We start from the raw sequence: 12569 nt of genomic DNA on the forward strand, positions 1-12569 counted from the left end.
ACCATTCTACAACAACTAAAACAGTATGTTATATTCGTTATATGTCTCCTAAAACTAAAACAAGACACCTACCAGCCCCTATGAAGAGAATGAACTCTATTCCAGGTGCAACCAGGACAGTGCTGCACCTGGTTGGGGGTAATCCCAGACATCAGGACCAACTGGGAGACAAATGCATTGACAGTAGCCCTGCAAAGAAGGACCTGAGGGTTCTGGTGGAGGGGAGGGGATTGTCCCCCTCTACTCGGCCCTCTTGAGGCCCCACCTGGAGCATCCAGGTCTGGAGCCACCAGCATAAGAAGAATGTAGACCTGTTAGAGCAAGTCCAGCAGAGGGACACAAAGATAGGACCATAGAATCACAGCATTAAAAGGGAAGTGGCCAGCAAGTCAAGGGAGGTGATTGTCCCCCTCTACTCTGCCATCGTGAGGCCCATCTTGAAGTACTGTGTCCAGGTCTGGAGCTCCTAGCACAAGAAGGATGTTGGTATGTTAAAGCATGTCCAGAGGAAGGCCACAAAGATGATCAAGGGACTGGAGTACCTCTCCTATGAAGAAGGTCTGAGAGAGCTGGGGGTGTTCAGCCTACAGAAGAGAAGGCTCTGGGGTGACCTCATTGCAATCTTTCAGTACTTGAAGGGGACATAAAAAAGATGGAGAGCAACTCTTTTCTCGGTCAGATAAGGAGAGGAGAGAGGGGAATGGTTTTAAACTAAAAGAGAGGAGGTTTAGATTAGAGGTTAAGAAGAGTACTTCACTCAGAGGGAGTGAGGCATTGGAAGATGTTGCTGGATGTCCCATCCCTGGAGGTGTTGAAGATCAGGTTAGATGAGGCCCTGATCAACCTGATTTACTGGATGCTCTAGTGGGTGACATCCCTTTCTATGGCAGGGGGTTTGAAACTAGGTGATCTTTGAGGTCCCTTCCTACCCAAGCCATTCTATTATTCTATGATTTATGTTGGAAAAGACTACTCCAACCTTTAGCCTAGCACTGCAAAGTCCACCATTAAACCATGTCACTAAGCACTACATGTACATGCTTTCTGAAGACCTCTGGGGATAGTGACTCAACTACATACCTGGGCAGCCAGTTACAATACTTCACAACACTTTCAGTGAATAAATTTTTCCTAATATCCAACCTAAACTTCCCCTGGTGCAACTTAACGCCATTTCCTCTTGTCTTCTCACTTAGTGCTTGGGAGAAAAGACCAATCCTCAACTTGCTGCAACCTCACTTAAGGTAATTGTAAAGCTATATCCTCCTTTAAGGTGATTGTGAAATGCAATATGGTCTCCTCTGAGCCTTCTTTTCTTTTGGCTAAACAATGCCAGCTCCTTCAGCCACCCCTTGTAAGACTTGTTCTCTAGACCCTTCACCAGCTTCCTTGCCCTTCTTTGGACATGCTTCAGCACTTCAATGTCCTTCTTGTAGTGAAGGGCCCCAAAATTAACACAGTATTCAAGGTGTAGCCTCACTAGAGCTGAGTACAGATGGACAATCCCTTCCTTAGTCTTGCTGGCCACACTATTCCTGATACAAACCAGGATGCTGTTGGCCTTCTTGGCCACCTGAGCACACTGCTGGCTTATATTCATCTGGCTATTGACCAATACCAAGTCCCTTTCTGCCAGACAGCTTTTCAACCGATCTTCCCCCAGCCAGTAGTGTTGCATGGGGTTGTTGTTCCCCAAGTGCAGAACCCAGCACTTAGCCTTGTTGAACTTCATGGAGTTGCCCTCAGCCCATCAGTCTGGCCTATTCAGATTGCTCTGCAGAGCCTTCATATCCTTGAGCAAATTGATATTCATACCTAACTTGGTGTCATCTGCAAAATTATTGGGTGTACACTCAATGCCTTTGTCCAGATAAAGGTATTGAAGAGAACTGGCCCCAGTACTGAGACATGGGTGACACCACTAGTAAATAGGCTCCAATTGGATTTAACTCCTTTCACTCTTCGGGCCTGGTCATTTAGTCAGCTTTTAATTCAATGAATCATACATTCATCCAATCCACGAGCAGCTAGATTCTCCAGGAGAATGCTGTGGGAGACAGTAATCTACTCCATGAGCTTCTCCAGCACCAAGTTCAGACTGACAGGCCTGTAGTTTCCTGGATCCTCCTTCCAGACCTTCTTGTAAATGGATGTCACATTTGCTAGCTGCAGGTCAATTGGGACCTCTCCTGATAGCCAAGATCTATGGTAAATGAAGACAAGTGGCTTCGTGAGCACTTGCATCAACTCCCTTAAGTACCCACGAGTGGATCCCCTCCAGCCCCATGGACTTGTGTGCATCTAAGTGGTCACTACCATTTCCTCATGGATTAGAGGGCTCCCTTCTGCTCCCCATCCCTAACTATCAGCTCAGGGGACTGGGTACCTGGAGAATAACTGGTCTTGCTGCTACAGCCTGAGGCCAGAAGGGCTGGAGCAGCTCTCCTATTGTTCAGGTTGAGAGAGCCGGGGATGTTCAGTCTGAAAAAGAGGAGTCTCTGGGGAGACATCACTGTGGTGTTTCAGTAATTAAAGAGAGCTTATAAAAAAATGGAGAATGATTTTTTACATGGACAGAACAAGGGAGAATGTTTTTAAACTGAAAGAGGGGAGATTTTGATTAGATGTTAACAGGAAATTCTTTAGTTAGAGGTTGTTAAGACACTGGACCAAGCTGCCCAGAGAAGCTGTGGATGCCCCATTCCTGGAACTGCTGGATGGGGCTTTGAGCAACCTGTTTTAGTGGAAGGTGCCTGACTATGGCAGGGGTATTTGAACTAGATGATCTTTAAGGTCTTTTCCAACTCAAGCCACTCTATTATTCTGTGAATTAACATAGTAGATTTTTTCCATTTGTTTCTAATGAACAAATGGCACAGAAGGCTGCATTCTTAAAGAGAAGCTGGGCAAATACAAAGTACACATAGTCTACTCTTCAGGTTAGGAAAGCCTCTGACATAAGCTGGAATTTTAAGGAAGCATGTTAATTTGGATTTCGTATTACCAAAATTAGAAAACATATAAAAAATAACTGTGGGTAATTTGTGTAAGTGTAAATGTATGATAAAAAATAGTATGCATTTGAGGAAAATGGCAGTAAGTTTCACTCTAAAGTGATTGTTATCTTTCATAATGAGGGACAATTGGGGATTATACAGACAAAATTACATTGGCTTATTGTCTCTTCAGCTAAGACTCTTATATAATTTCCCAAGATATCTCTCTGTTCCATGTTCCCTCTTCCACCCTGTCCCACTTCCTTTTTTTTTTTTTTTTTTTTTTTAGTGAAAATTAGCTTGTGATCATCAGAAGCAAGTGATATTTCTGATGAAAGCTCTTGTGACAGGAATAAAATCACTACACCAGACCTGAATGAAGCTGTGTATAATTTGTCCAATGATCAAAACCCTGTTATTACATTTGCTAGTTTCATTAAAAATGCCACTTAAAAAAAAAGCCAAAGTATTTTGAGTTGAAAAATTGTACTAAATATAATCTTTAGATCACAGGAAAATCATTTCAATAATGACTATCTAATCCATAATTGTAGATAACCAGAAAAGTTGTTTGCAGTAAATGGATAATTTTTTTTTTGTTCACAGAAAAATCACCAGAACACCAATGTTACCACTTGAATGTATTAGCTGACAAGGTTCCGTTATTACATAATATGCAATATATTCGATGATTTACATTTGCTAAAAGTGGCCTGAACAACACAGAAACTGTATGCTTCTGTTAATTATTCCACAAAGAAAAAAGATACGTTTACAAACTATACGTACCAAATTATTTAATTTTTTTGATCATCATTGATTTATTGAAATTAAAACTTTGACTGATACTACTTTATATATGATCAAAAGCTGTACACACACATGCACACAAATCACTTTAATTTATCAGTAAAAAATATATATATGTATATATATTTTCCTCCACAGAACTGGTTACTTGGAAATGCTCCAATCATTACCTGAAGAGTTATTATGGGAATTTTTGAATTTTGAATGAAGTTTCCTGGTCAACTGAATTTCTTCAGGAATATCTTCAGAAGTTAGCAGGACTTGTTTTTTGCAGACTTTTCAAGTTTGCAGACTTATGTTTTTCATCAAATTCTCCAAAGATCTTCAGTGAAATTCTCTTTCCTGGTCTTGAGATTCTTGATTTGCTAGATGTATCTTTTAAGTCTATCTTTAGCATAGAGATGGGAATGAAAGATTGGGTGGTTCTAATTATGAGCCCACCAAAAATACTTGTTAGCTAAAATTCATAGCTAACACACCATATTAGGCCTAACTCTTTTGGAAAACATATGAGCATTCTTCAACATTTTCTGCAAGATCTCCTACACCCTTTGTTTTAATACCAGTATTGTGCTATACAGACAGCATACTCTTCTGACTTCCAAAATTCAGTGTAAAAATTCAAATAACTTAGAATCATTTGAGTTTTCTCTTTCTTTTTCTTTCTTTCTTTCTTTCTTTCTTTCTTTCTTTCTTTCTTTCTCTCTCTCTCTCTCTCTCTTTCTCTCTTTCTCTCTCTCTTTCTTTCTCTCTCTTTTTCTCTCTTTCTCTCTCTCTCTCTCTTTCTTTCTTTCTTTCTTTCTTTCTTTCTTTCTTTCTTTCTTTCTCCTTCCTTCCTCCCTCCCTCCCTTCCTTTCTTCTTTCCTTCCTTCCTTCCTTCCTTCCTTCCTTCCTTCCTTCCTTCCTTCCTTCCTTCCTTCCTTCCTTCCTTCCTTCCTTCCTTCCTTCCTTCCTTCCTTCCTTCCTTCTTTCCTCTCTTTCAGAAAAAGAGATTCAAAAATGCATTGCAACTTTCTCTTTTATCTTTAGTTTTCAATTTTCTGTCATCAACTTCAGCTTATGTCTTCTTTTACTTTCAACTTTTTCCTATTTTTTGCTCTTTGTCTCTTGTCTCTTCACGTTTGAATTTCCTCCTTTCAATACTGAAGTCATTTTCAGCTGTAACCATGTCTCTAACCATCAGCCTACACTCTTTTCTGTTTCAAATTCAGTTTGCAATTTCTGTTTAGACATCCTCACTTGCTTTGGCTTAAAAACACTTTAAAGCCATTAAAGGCTCCTTCTCCAATGGCATTTCACGACTTTCTCAAATGAACACTTCAGTGACCTTCAGCTCCTTCATTTTCTATTTCAACAGAACCAGAAATTTCTCCCACCTCATCTGGTCAGTTGCCTTTAATTTCTGTGATCAAGTTGTCTAAAAATCTGTTGCTGGCTTCTATACACCTACTTTCTAATTCCACCATTAACCTTTCCTCGCAATATTTCCTCAACTCACATATACCCATTTTCCATTGTGATTTTGCTTTCACTCTCATCTCTCCTTTTCAACTCTTATCTTTAAATAAAGTCATTTGAAATGACAGATTATGTACTGTCTCTTTTTCTTCCACTGAAATCTCATAGACCTTTCACTTCAGGTTCCTCTTCCAGTCATATTAAAATGGTGACATATCTTCCTTATGTCTTTGTGGATGTGTAGCAGTCACCTCAAATATACCTCTCCTTTCTCTTTACATCCTACAGTTCTGAAAGGTGTTTTACAAGAATTTGAGTAGTGGCCTACTTTTTTTTCCAACTGTCCACAAATGTTTTCAGTGACAGAAGCAAAAATTTTCTGGGAGGTGAGAGGCTTATTGAAGTATAACATAACCTCAGTGTTGTCTAGTCTAGTTCCATGCTCAGATCTAGCCTTGAAGTTGGAACAGGCTACTTAGTGTTTTACCATTACATGGGGAAGTCTTCCTCTCATGCCCTTCTGAATTTTCCTTCATCTCATCTTGGCAGCATTGATCCACACACACCTTTGACAAATACCAGTTGTTGTGGTTTAACCCGGCTGGCAGCTAAGTGCCATACAGCCATTCTCTCACCCTCCCCTCCCCAGTGGGATGGGGGAGAGAATTGGAAAAACAGTAAAAGCTTGTGGATTGAGATAAAGACAGTTATTAGAACAGAAAATAAATAATAATAATATTAATATGTACAAAACAAGTAATTCACAATGCAATTGCTCACCACCTGCTGACCGATGACCATCCCATCCCCAAGCAGCGCCCCACCCCCTGCCAGCCCCAATTCATTGCAGATAAATTCAGTGAACTCATAAAATCAGGCAATACTATTAAGTGAATGGAAAGCGTGCACTACAGCATTTTTTAAAACTCTTAAAACAATTATTTTTACTAACATAGTAAATAGTGAAGTATTTATGGAAACAGCTGTGAGACACTGGTTTGCTGAACTGTGAAGGACAGATTCTATTTTTAAGGTTCAAGAAGAAGGAAAATATAATATGAATTTATGCATATTCTCTGGGAGACAGAAATCAATGGAAAATTTTCCCATATAGTGACAAGTTACCATGAGAAATAAGCAAAAAATGAAAGCTGAGGGTAGATTCTGACATAACTGGAGTAAAAAACATGACTCTCACCTGAATTTATTTCTTTAAATGCCTCTAAATAGACACTATATTTTCCAATTTTGTTTTATCAACAGTGAAGAGCAATAGCAGTTCTCTTTGTTTTATGCTTTTGGCTTTTATTGCTACTGTGTGGATGAATGACCTTACAATCTCAAATTATTCTGTATTTCTACTTAACAGTGACAGGTAGACAATATCCCCCTGCTATATAATTCATGAGATGGACTGTATATTCCTAATGATAGAAAATAGAGTTCTTCAAGCACTGTAACCCTCAATTTTAAACAACATGTAGAAGAGCATTTTGGACAGCATGCCACCTCCTGCTGATTTATTTTTGTTTGTTTGTTTGTTTGTTTTTTCATTCCGTCCTATTCTCTATTCAACCCCTTCTTAAGCACAGAAAGTGCAAATACCTGATACTTCATAGAGCTTATTATAGGAGTTCTAGCAAGGTAGCATTCACTTAGTTTAAATATTGCTTCTTTAGTGGTTTCAACGCTCAGTGATGATTAAGCATGACTAAAAGTTGGAATTTCTTCTCCCTAGTATTACCACAAACAATATTTATTTTATCTAGGTTTCTGGGGCTAAATGTCAAAGATGAGACCTTATGCATTACCCAGTTTTAAACACTTCACAGAATTTAAGAATTATGTTCTCAGTAAATTGTCATACAGTGTAATTAAAAATCCAGGTCTGTTTTTTTCATCCTATATGACTTACCTTTTCCTTAAGTGGAAATGCATTAGTTTGTATGTACTCATCCATAACTGAACATTTGGTAATACACAAAGCTCAAAAATAAACTAAAAACTAGTGCCAAAAACAGTAAAAAGTAAATAACTCTAGCACAATCAGAAGTTGCACATGCAAACCATTTTTTTTTTTTTGTACTCACATGATGTTGCATTTTATTCTTGTGTTAACAGAGCAATTTTGAAAAGTAATCTATTTGCCAGAGAAAGTAAGATATATACAGGTTCGTTTGTTTTGGTGGAAAGGCTCAAAACAGAAGATAAAATTGAGACAAGTAAATTAAGCTAACAAAGGTACCAGAGGAATAATTGGCCACAATACACTAAAGGTTATCCTCTAATTGTTGTCCCTTATTTTGTCTTCCAAAAAAAGTACTTTGTTCTGTTTCTAATGTAACGTGTAACCTTTTAAAAATCAGTACTTTACTTTTCCACCCTAATGAGTTTGCTTCCTTTCAACTTGATGACTTTTTGCTATTTTTTTCTATTTTTTTGCTATTTTTTTGTTTGTTTTTACTGTTGCGCCTATCACTTCTTCCATTTACCTGTATTGAGTGTTCTTGTAAGTGCAGCTGCTGCTGAGCATATTTCAATATTACTGCACAATAAATGGTAGAATTAATTGTTACTAAGGCATAATTAATTCCTGTTCACTATAGTGAGACAAAGTATTCATAAGAAGAGACTCATAAATGTGAAAAGGATTAGTGATATGATTTCTCTGGGTTCATAAGGACCTCATTGTATATAAATAAGTTCATAATATAGAGAACTTCACAAAATTCAGCTGTAGAAATAATTTATTCTTGTGAGTTCTTACACATTTTTCCAGCATGCACTACCTTGCATCAAGGAATAGCTGCCTAAAAGTATTAGGGATAGGTGAGGGGTCTAGAGAACAAGTTTTACAAGGAGCAGCTGGGGGAGCTGGGATTGTTCAGCCTGGAAACGAGAAGGCTCGGGGTGACATTATCGCACTCTACAGGTACCTTAAAGGAGGCTGTAGCGAGGTGGGGGTTGGTCTATTCTCCCATGTGCCTGGTGACAGGACGAGGGGGAATGGGCTAAAGTTGCTCCAGGGGAGGTTTAGGTTGGATATTAGGAAGAACTTCTTTAGTGAAAGGGTTGTTAGGCATTGGAATAGGCTGCCCAGGGAAGTGGTTGAGTTACCATCCCTGTCTTTAAAAGACATTTAGATGTAGAGCTTAGTGATATGGTTTAATGGAGGACTTGTTAGTGTTAGGTCAGAGATTGGACTAGATGATCTTGGAGGTCTCTTCCAACCTAGATGATTCTGTGATTCTGTGAAGCTTTAGTGCAATGCCAATTTCCAAACATAATTGGCATGACATGGTTTTCAGTGGAATATTTTGTATCAGAAAAGGCAGGACAGATAAATTTAAAAACTTCTTACAGACATATACCAATAAGATTTTTAGAAGGAAACTATTTATTTTACGAAACTCTTAGTGAACAATGTAATTATTTGTTTGTTTGTTTTCAACTGGACAGTTTCCTTAATTATTCAAGCTTAAAAATATGATGTCATGGTTTAACCTAATATTTGATGGATGCTCTATTCTCACAACCCAAAATGAAGTGCGAGTAATTTTTCCAAGGCAGTATGTCTTTATTCAAGTTCAGTGGAGTTAAGTGTACATCCTGCTGCTCAGTATTAGGCATCTGGTCCTGGGACCAGACACAGGACAAAGTTCCTTGAACTTAGAGCCCGTAGAGCAAGGAAAAAGAGGTGTTGCCTTTTGGAGTCAGGTCTCTGAGGATGGCTGGCTACCTCCAAGCTTACTAATGTAAGGTAAGGGTGTATTGGGCTGCTCCCCAGTCCTTTGTACCTCCTCCTCACTCCCCAAAGGCACAGGAGAAGGGCCAGTGAAACAGCCCAAAAAAAAACAGTTCTGAGATGCTGGGCCTGCTGATATGGTAGGACTATAAGGTGCAATACAAGACAGGTTGAAGCAAGGGCGCTTCTCACCTTTAGGCAGGGCAGACACCAGATATGCAGTTTGGAGCTATATCTGTGGAGCACATGACATAGTATAGACCACCGCTAATGGGATTCTTGGGTCTAACACACATATTTTTTAAGCTCCTTGCTGTTGATAACTCCTGAATAAATTTATTATGGGCATGCATGCAATTGATAAGTCCTTCGCTACCAATGGTTAGAGACACTTACCAACTTCCAGGATATAAGGATATATTAGAAAGTATATGCACTTCTAAAAGCTTTCTAGCTTTAAGTTGCTTCTTTTGATCATGGATGTTGTTTTTCCCTTATGGAAAAAAAAAAAAAAGAAAAAAAAAGAGCTGGGCTACAGAAAAAAGCTGGGCTATAGAAATGTTATACCTTGAAAACAGCCTACTGAAGGAAATATCCAAATAGCAAGAGAAAGAATAAACAGGCTCCATTATCTGGTAATGACCTCCTTTGCCTAGCTACATTAGTCATCATCAGATTGGTAGAACTGAGTGAATCCCCAGGGAAATAATTTTAAAAAATATATATGTAATTGAAACATCCTTACTATTTTCTTTGTTTACTATATCAACTTATTTTTTCTTGAAGGCAAATAAGTAATAATGATGATAAGTCAGATTGTTCTATGAAGGAGAATTCCTCAGAAAGCCCTATTTGAATTACCAACTGGGAAAATGCTGGGGAATTCATAGAGTAAGCATGCCATATTTGCACAATTTATTTTCTGAAAAGTCTTTGCCAAGACAATCATATAGCAAAATCTTCTGTTCAGGATCAGCATTCCCACAAATTTCAGTGTCATTTGTTATAATTACCAAGATCAATTAAAGGGAAAACACAAACTGCTTCTGTACTCAGGTCCAAAAACAATTCAGGGTAATCTTTATGTCACACTACTCACTCTGTTCACATTGTTCACTGTTCGTTACATTTCCAATGCCCTAACTCATTAACTGGAATTTGGTGCAACAGAAAGAGTCTTAAAGTGAAGGAATTATAACCATCTCTGAATTTAGTAGATATTTGGCCCAACTAACACAGACTTAGGTCATAAAAATACTGAACATGTAAAGAGCATGTACTTGCTGCTGTTAATATGGCATTGATACTGAAATGACATACAAATGATGCTTTACTCAGTACTGATAAAGGTTCCAGTTTGGGCTATATCCATATTAGAATGCACTCACTGGATGCAAGCCTTCTGCAAGCCTAGGGTGGGCATCTGGTAGAATGGGACTTTGAAGCTACAGTTTCTCTTTACAGTGGTTCAGGAACTCACTAGAACTTGGAAAAGCCACACATGTCATGACCAACACCACATATCTCAGACACCTTTGCAGTGCCATCATATGGAGAATATGAGGGAGGCAAGTGCTTCCAAAGAGTGCCCACATGCTCGTGGAAGCCATGAGCTTAAACTTATTTCCTGAATTCCCTTTTCCAGCATATTCTGGATGTAACTTCAGTGCACTTCCATAAACATCAGGGTAAGCATCTTTACCAGTGTGATAAATCCACAAAATTTTCCTTATATCTGTCCTTCATCCATGGGTTCACATTGCTTCATTGCATAGTGAGTTCCAAATGGGCACTCTCAACTGAGTCAGGAGGAACAGAAAATAAACAAACAAACAAACAAACAAACAAATAAATAAATAAATGTAAATGACAGCACAGAGAAATAGGTGGAATAATTATCTAGTGTTGGAGACTTTCTGACTATGATTACTGGGTTTGTTTGTCTTGGTCTTCTCCAAGATAAGAAATGGTTGAATGAGAAGGCGCTGCTGGCTCTCACAATTTTTAGCCTTTTACAAACTGTGATGAAATTGTTTCACTCATACAAAACACAGGAAAGGATATTAAGTAATCAATCCAAACTTTCTGAATGATCTGCCATTGTTAACTGTATCTTTCAAGAAACATCATATTGCAAAATAAAAACAAGTCAAGAAAATTCTTACACATCTGGAGTCCACATGGAATGGGCACTTCATATTATCTCTGGGTTCTCTAGTTTCAGTTTCTCATTCTCTCAGTTAAGGTTTCCCTTGTCAACCTTTTTTTTTATTATTATTATTTTATTTTTTTTTATTGTGTTGGTCAGGGTAATGTTTAAACTTTTCATCTTAATAAGGAAAAAAAAAGAAATAAAAATATTGTTTAGTTTGCTAGTTGTCTTCATTTATAAGATTTTCTTTTCAACTTGGTTTCATGTTATGCTTTAGTGGACATTTCTTCTAGTCAGAAAAATACAGGGACTTGAACAGCAAAATCATGGATGTTTGACTTATGTGTCTGTCTCTCAGTCAAGCGATAATGTCAGAAAACTGAAAAGTCTTACAACATATGGACAGATCAACACATAACATTGAAAATGCAATATTTCTTCCTTTGAGTATAACTATGGAAATATCAGTTTGAGAGAAAACACTCTCTTGGAAATCTTTCCTATTGAGTGTTCGTTGTATTTAAATTTGGTTTCACACTAATATGAACTGAAATGCCTTTCTAAGATCCATATTATACTTAGTGAAGAATGCAGTTATCCTACTACATACACTGTTTATTGAAGGCTAAAATAAAGATTAAAATCATGCCAGAAAAAAATATTTTCTTTATAGATAATTGAAGAGTTTTGTGTTTGTTATATATGACAGGAATGCAACAGAATTTCCCTCCCACTTTCTATCATAAAACTTAAAACAGGTTTGTTTGTTTCTTTATGGGCCATCAACAGTAGCATATGATAGTTCAAATAACTTTTTAGGAAGAAAATCTCTGTCGCAATATTTCATTGGATTTTCTAGTGGTCCCTTAAAATTATACTGTTATGACGCAAAAGAAAGAAGTAAGAGTTTCCAAATAAATCCCTGTGACATAGAGATATTTAAAAAGTAGTAATAGACATCAAATCTAAAGAAGAAGGCAAGTAATCAAAGTACAAGTGTCCCACATGACAATAAATTTTGTACTGAGGTCTATTCAGTTTTCAGGCACGAAGGTTAATGTTAGTTCAACTGGTTGCCAATGAGATACAATGTCTTGCTAATTTAGTATTTTATTTACTAATAGCTACAGAACTCAGGAATATGTCACTTAAATAATAGTATCCAAAGAACTTATTTTCTTTATATGAAAATACTGTATGAAGTCATTTCTGACATTTACTAATAGAACTTATCTTTCTTCCCATTCAGAACATATTCTTTACTGTTATTTTTAAATAAAATTTCTCAATTGTCTGTAATGGTAATTTTTAAGCCAATAACTATTTCCTCATTAAAGAAAATTTCATATACATGTTTATAAGTTACATTGATACCAGTTTCTCTCTGTATGCTTTCCATATGCATTTA

Source organism: Anser anser (assembly GCF_964211835.1).
Source record: "Anser anser genome assembly, chromosome: Z".
NCBI classification, from domain to species: domain Eukaryota; kingdom Metazoa; phylum Chordata; class Aves; order Anseriformes; family Anatidae; genus Anser; species Anser anser.